This window comes from Carassius auratus, chromosome 41 (genome assembly GCF_003368295.1).
Source record: "Carassius auratus strain Wakin chromosome 41, ASM336829v1, whole genome shotgun sequence".
NCBI lineage: Eukaryota > Metazoa > Chordata > Actinopteri > Cypriniformes > Cyprinidae > Carassius > Carassius auratus.
The window spans coordinates 20801353-20809018 of NC_039283.1; the positions used below are offsets into that span (position 1 = coordinate 20801353).

Sequence of the window (7666 nt, forward strand, 5' to 3'; positions counted from 1 at the left end):
AGCAATAATCTACAACTACAGCAATAACCAACAGCAGCAGCAGCAATATTGCAGATCTTTTCCTCCAAGACCAAATACGTTAATATTGTCATATCCATAACCATGCTAAAATCTTCTGAGCTGTCATGATTATATATATATTACAATCTAAATATTACATATTCAAACCCTGATTTAAGAAAGACACCCAAGCTGTTTTGAGGCCTTTCCTCCTCTCACTGAAGCAGATATGATGACTAATAACAAGAAACTTGCTCATTTACATTACATTTAGCAGCCAATTTTATCCAAAGCAGCTTACAGTGCATTCCGGCTATACATTTTACCTGGGAATCAAATCCAAAACCTTTTGGGCTGCTAATGCAATACTATATCACTGAGCCAGAGGAACATTATTCCCTGCTGATGTGCTAATATCACATCACCAGGCGACATAATGTATTCTAGATCATGCGCTTGACATTCATATATTCATAACATTCCATTACAACCAATTTACTCTCCAGTACTCACCCTCAGATCCAAGTCTAATGGATTATTAAATTATCAAAGAAAAAAAATGGGTTCACATAAAAACCATTATGAAAAAATCTTATGAGAGAAGCTTGTCTTTTCTTCCATGTGCCTTTATGAGAGCAACCTTATATTAGCTCAATATAAGTCTATGATCTGTGTGAGTGTCTTTGTGTTTGAGGGGCATTCTCATCCATCATGCTGTGCAGGTATTGCAGCTGTAGTTGCCGTAAGGCTCTCATTACAGGGGAAACTGGCTGTTGCTGGTGCATGCGTTGAAGACGAGTGCTTTGGCTTGGCTCAGGCCACAGAAACCTGATGCTGCACCTTGCGTTCAGTGCATCGCTGGCATTTCTCAGTCAACATTCCACTCTAGGCTTTAAAAGGATGTTGGCACCATTCAGTCTTCTAAACCTGCATGCAATTTTGCCTAATGCCTCTGTCAGGTTCAGGGACAAACCAGCTGAAATGTGGTCTCAGTGCTCTTTGGAGCATTGTTACTAAGTCTGATTTCGGTACTTTAGTACATTTTCTATATCAGTTAATCAGTGAACTGTAATATGTCAGCTGCTAGACCACCCGAGCACTGTAATAATACAGCATTAACAATACACACGGCACAATCACAGACAATCTTGTGACATTACTCCATGACAATAAGACACATTTTACAGATTGCACAAAAAATAATAATTTTAATACAAGTCAATACAAAATATTTAATTATTATTAGTTTGTTTGTTCATTTAATTATTTGTTTATAATTAATACTACCAGATTGCACAAAAGTAATGTATTTTTAATACAAATTAATAATTATATACAAAATATTTATTTATTATTTGTTAGTTTAATTTTTTATGTATAATTAATTACTCATTTTAGCCCCAGAAAGGGAAAATTATTTATCAATGATATTCATGGATATTGGCTTTTACTTGGAAAAAGATGCCATTTTACAAATATTTACTTGTTTAATGGCATCTCTTTTGAAATATGACAAGTATGACGTGATGGGTGTCATGCGATCTGATTTTGTTTTTAACAGTAAGGTTGAAGCTTGAAGAGTTTTTTTATTTTATATTTTTATATAAAATTTTGCAAAAATTACAAATTGCTTTATGGTAGCAACAAATGCACATGTACAGCTTATCCACTGTAGTTACAACAGTATTGTTTGCAATTGAATTACTTCACTGCTCCAAAGTCGCAAAAATCCACAAAACTACATACAGTTGATTTAAAATTTTATATGTCAGGATGATGCTTGTTGAGGCCAAATTTAACAGTCGTCCCGCATCAATCAGACAGAATGGATTGAGTTTGACATGCTGCTCTAAATGCCACGGTGTGAGATAATACTGCTATGAGGCTTCTGCACAGGTGCTGACAAGTGAGAGAGACAACAAGGACCCTTAAACATCAAATGATTGTCAGAGATATCAGCACCTTTTTCTATTTTTATGTTTTAAGAACATTGCGGATGCTTAGTGTGGACTTTTAAAGGTTACTTTGCTTCAACCTGTACACCACATATATAGTGAATATTGCATTTAATGTTAACATTTTTAGGTCATGGTACCATGACAGTCAGCATCTAGTTGTGTTGCTATCAGCAATAACCATAATGTTTTGACGCACACACAACAGGAAATCTAAGATCAGATAGGTCGTGTGACACTGTTGACCTCCTGGTGAAGCTGTGAGTCTTGCGTATCAGTTAAATGGTCGCAGGATTAGTCATTTCCCCACCTCGTCAAACTACACCAATCTGAAGAGGCTCTTTTGGGGTTGATGGCAGGGAGTAAAAATAGTAACGAACGCTATTTATAAGACACAGGAACAGGCACAGGAGGGAAGCAGCAGCCTTTATCAGTAGATCTGACTGATAACTTTCTTATCCGGTTTTAATTTTTGACAAGTCGCTAGATGAGATGAATTGCCTGAGCAGGAAGCCCAGGTCATATCTGCTGAACTCCTACAGTGATTTTCAGGAGACTGATGAGATTGCCAGAGAATCATATGAGGCCACCTGGTTAGACCTGCTGATGGAGACAAGACCAGAATACAAGTATGCATTTTTGTTTGCTATGTGTTGTATTTGAAAACATTAAGGCTTTAAAGGAATACTTCACCCCAAAATTAAATGTTTTTTAAATGCTTTTATTGTTCACAAGTTATATCACAGTTACACAAGCTGTAGTGCACACGTTTTATTGACTCTTATGGTGCTTTGAAGGTCCGTGTATGTTGCGCTTGTTCATTTTTTGATTTAAAATTGAAAACAGAAAGATGTGAAAACGACACCTTTGTCTACACAGAAGTAAGCCCTGTCTAGACGCAGCTGCAGTCCGGTTTGTGTCAAGCCATTTTGTTTGTCTGGTTGTTTCGTGTAAGAGAGATTAACTGTTATTGCAATAAATGCTTTAACTAGGCTATGGCAGCTAGCAGAGGACTATTTTTTCTGTTGCATGGACCTGAAGAAGACGTAATGATGGCAACATTTGATCTTTGCTTGACCAATCAGCGAAAAAAGGGGCATTCCATTCAAGCTGTTTATCCATTTTCTACCTCTGAACATAAAAATGAAACGTACTTTTATGAAAAAACATTAATGTTGTGAAATATACTAATGTGAACCATTTTCTATTTTAATATAAAAAGTAATTTATTCTAAATTAACATTTTCAGCATTACTCCAGTCGTCAGTGCCACATGATCCTTCAGAAATCATTCTAATATGCTGACTAGATGCTCAAGAAATATTTCTTAGTTTGGAAGATTCTATGATAAATAGAATGTTCAAAGTGCATTTTATATTATAAATGTCTCTGCTCTCACTTCTAAACAATTTTATGCATCCTTACCGAATAAAAGCATTAATTTCTTTAAATATATGTATGGAATTTACTTTTGTACTAACTTTTACAAGTCCTGCTTCACAGGATGACACTGGCTGAAAAGGACTCGATGAGAAAGGAGAGCTATGAAAGCAAGCAGGTGGTTCATTTCACAGTCAGACGCTTCCTAAACCAAACTATTCAAATGGGGAGAGATGGGGAGCCCCTGCAGGAATATTGTCTACCTTATAGAAACATACTTCCAATACCAATATTTGTTCCCCAGAGATGTCACACAGCCTGACATTACCCGGGAGCCCTCTCCCTCCAGAACAAAATCCACCCTGGACTCTGAGACTAGTGTGAATGGAGTTTGCCTTAATAAGAGAGAGGTCTCGTCCATCACCGAACATAAGCCAATGGTAATCCAACCCAGGAGCCCAGACTTCAGAGCGTCCAGCCTCATCTCTCCACCACGAGACACACTCAGCTACCAGCGAAGAGATGATGAGCTGATGAAAGTTGTCTGCCATCATTGACACGGATACAATGACAAGTATAGTGGGTGACCTCACTCATACTTAAATACCAAAGCCTTCAAGAGACCTATGTGCTCACAATTTGTTTTCAGCTGAGACTAGCAGGGAAATCTTATCAAAGGAAAATGCTGTGCTTCAAGTATTTATTTACAATAAATGCCAATTGGTGTGTTAACACAATAACATTATTCATTTTCTAAATGTGGCTAAAGTGTACAAATCTTAGCAAAACAACATATGCTTCGTAATGGTCTTAAACCTGAATATTCTTAAATACATTTCATTTTTTATTTTAATCTATACTTGTTTATAAAGGAGCGGTTGATCTATTTCTCAGTAGGTTTACAATGAACTAGGAAAGACATCTCTGCTGGACAATCAACATCATCTGTTCAAAACAGCTAGTTCTTGGAAATAACTGTTTAAATAAACCCCTTTCTTGACTGTAAATCTCATTTATATGCATTTATGAAATCATGGCAAACAATAAAAAAACAACTTTAGTCGATCAAACTGTAATATATTCTTCTTGTCAGAAACATTTATTACACGTCAGTAACATCATTTGTATGTTTGTGGTACGTATTAGTAAATGAATCATTTGTCTATTAAAGTTCATCAGTAATGCAACAATATGAAATCATCCAATTCTTCTGCTTTCTATATGACTGGTTAAACTGAAATAAAAGGAAAGTACAGCTGAGGAGCATTAAAAAATCTGCCAGAAATACACATTTTCATGTTCTGGCGTGATTGTCAAAGACTCAAGGCTCAAGTGGTTTCACAAAAAAAACTTGGCATCATAAATAGTAGAAAAAATAATCATGGGGATACCTTGGAAATAGCAAAGGAAAACCATTATAGGCATGAAAATTCTTCTTGTTTTATATAGAGATCTATACTCATCAAGGTCTGCTGGAGTTAAGCGATGCCCCTTTTAGCGTCTCTTCTGCCCTTTTGTGTTTCTGCAGAGTGACCTGGAGCTGCCAGTACCTGAGATACAGCCACATCAAATTCCCATTCTTTCTGCTCACCCATGTTCAGTACATCTGCACAGTGTCTGTCGTTCTTAAAAATGTCCCTGAGATCTTCCTCTAGGTTCAGCTCGGCACCCACCGGGTCCTTAGCCACCTTCAACAGCAGATTCTTCTCCATCTCTAGACGATGTGCCCGTGGCAACAGGATGCTGCAGAAAGCGTCCTGCCTCTCCACCAGCTTCACTTCCAGTTCCTTTAGCAGAGCCTGAGCCCTGAGCTGCCAGTCCTCCTCTCGCTGCAGGGCTTTCCGCAGCACCACCCCGGCCACTCCAGACTGCAGCAGGCGGTTCTTCTCCTCCACCAGATCCTGTCGTTCCTGCTGAAGCTGCTTCCGTTCCTCCATAAGCTGCTGACTCTGAGATCAGGGCTTTCTTGTAGCCCTGCACACGCTGGCGTTCCTTCTCAAGCTCCACCTCCCAGGTGCGCTGCTGTCCGCCGTTTTCTGTCAGCGTTTCCCTGTACTTCAGCTCCAGGTCTCTGGTAATGGATGCCATGTCACTGTTGTACTTGTTCTTCACATCTTGGATCTGGCTCTGTGATTCTCGAGTCCATATCCAACCTATCCAAAAACACCCCATGGATATCTTAAGTGTTAAATCACTTTGGCAAGGGAGACAAATTTTGATTTAAGAAGAACGTGACTTTGACAAATACGTTAAAGCAAAAATAACCCCACATGAAATGCTTTAAATCTATTACAAATTATGTAATGAAATCATGTATCAATTTATCACCTTAACATTTTGGACTATTAAAATGGTTATGTTACCTAAAACTATTCTTTTTTTTTTACATGAATCTGAAAAAGTTCTAAAAAATACTAAAACGATAAAACGAATAATTAATTTGTGTGTGTGTAATATATATATATATATAGAAATAATACAATGGTATATAAATAATATTACAATAACAAAATTGTATTTTATAGATTACTAAAATACTATATAAATAAACACAACCTGCAAAACCCACATAAAATACACATAAATCAACACAAAACAAAAACAAAACAGCGCATTGTAGTTTTAATAATTTGTAGTAGATTTAGAGCAGTTTTAGATGAGGACCTGATTATACAGCTGATTTGATTATAAAGAAGATGTTGATCTCAACATGTATAATTCAGCGAACTTGGGATAATATTATTATATGTGAATGAATTTATTATAATGATTGTTCGTGCAACCCCCGTTATAAACCCAGATTTAATTACAACCCATAAAGTATTTTATGTAGTATAATACACTCATTCAAGACATTTGTGACGGTGTATGACGCTTGAGTTGTAACAGTATGGAAAATTCTTACGAAATGCTGCCAGGCCGATCATGGGCACCAGCAGAGCATAATTCCATCTGCTCCCGTCATCGCCTCCAGCGGGCTCTGGTCTAATATTCCATCTAGGAGGATCGTTCAGGTTGTTCATGAAGAAACCCTAATAGAACAGTCAAAGAATGTACTTAATGAGCTGTAAGGATGAAGCTCTCTTTTCAAGCTCAGTAAAGGTGCTGATTTGTCACAGTGTGTCACTGCACACATGAAGTCATCAGTGTTCACAGCGTGTTAGTTTGCTAGAGAAATTAAGTCTAGAGAAGAACATTTCGCAAAATATTACACTAAATATTCAATATGTTTTATTTTACCGTTTTGTGATGTCTTAATTATTTAATGTATGTTTAAATAAATCTGTTATTAAACAAGTTATGACAGTCACTGAGTAAATGAATATATTTTAACAACAAATAGAAATGTTATAATTTTGAAGATAATTTAAAAACATATATATATTTTTTTTTTTACAATTTACATGTTTGCATACATTTTTTTAAGTGCTGATTATTATATTTGAAAACAAATAGTAATGAAGTCGAAGTTGGAAATTTTTAATTATAACTGAAATTAGTTAAAGAAATAGTATTTGTTAATTAAACCGCTGTTTAAATGTCGGTTTTGACGGCAAGGCTCGGTTTCGGTACAGCGGAAGAAAAAACTAAACATAAAATTAAAAAAAACCATACCGAGCCGTGGTGTCAAAACCGACATGTGTGTGTACAGTTACACCCCTACTATCTCTCTATCGATCTATCTATCTATGTCAATGACGTAAGCGACCTGCAACACAACACTGCTAAAGCTGCAACCCTGCAAATGATGAATGTATTTCTCTAGAAGGTGCATTTAAACTAAAACACACTTATTTAACAACTTATAGATTATATAGATTTGTTATCATTTGACTGCTTTGTGTTTTAGCTTACCTTGAACAATCTAAAGTCTTCAGCATGAGATCCTTCCAAACAACTTGCCTTCCTTGGACTATTATGCAATTCCATTAAAAACACCCAACAGTCCGTTTATCATTCTATAGGGGAGGCGTATCTGTTTATCATTAAAATATTCATAATAAATACATCATATACAATTAGAAATAGTGTTTAAGTGAATTGTTCTTCCATATATTTATTATTAAATGGTCATACATAACCCTTTATTTACACGGACTATAGAACTGCAGTTGTTTTAAATTTTGAACACCCCTTAAATTAAAGAGGCATTTTGGTATAGTCCTGAGAGCGGCTCATTTTAGATTCTACATACTAGCACATGCGCAAGAGTTGCGCAGACTGATGGACAGAAGAGGTCGGAGATCCTTCGCATTTAAGTGAGATCTCTAAGTTGTAAGTAGTAAAAAAATAGATATTTTTTTATAATTTTTTGAACATGCACTATAGTA

The 7666-nt window shown here is 36.2% G+C and overlaps 2 pseudogenes; one reads left to right on the forward strand and one right to left on the reverse strand.

Moving 5' to 3' along the window:
• Nucleotides 1–2206: 2206 nt before the first annotated feature.
• On the forward strand, nt 2207–3892 carry LOC113059591 (telethonin-like; annotated as a pseudogene).
• An 852-nt stretch (nt 3893–4744) lies between these two features.
• On the reverse strand, nt 4745–7269 carry LOC113059657 (coiled-coil domain-containing protein 127-like; annotated as a pseudogene).
• Nucleotides 7270–7666: the final 397 nt, after the last annotated feature.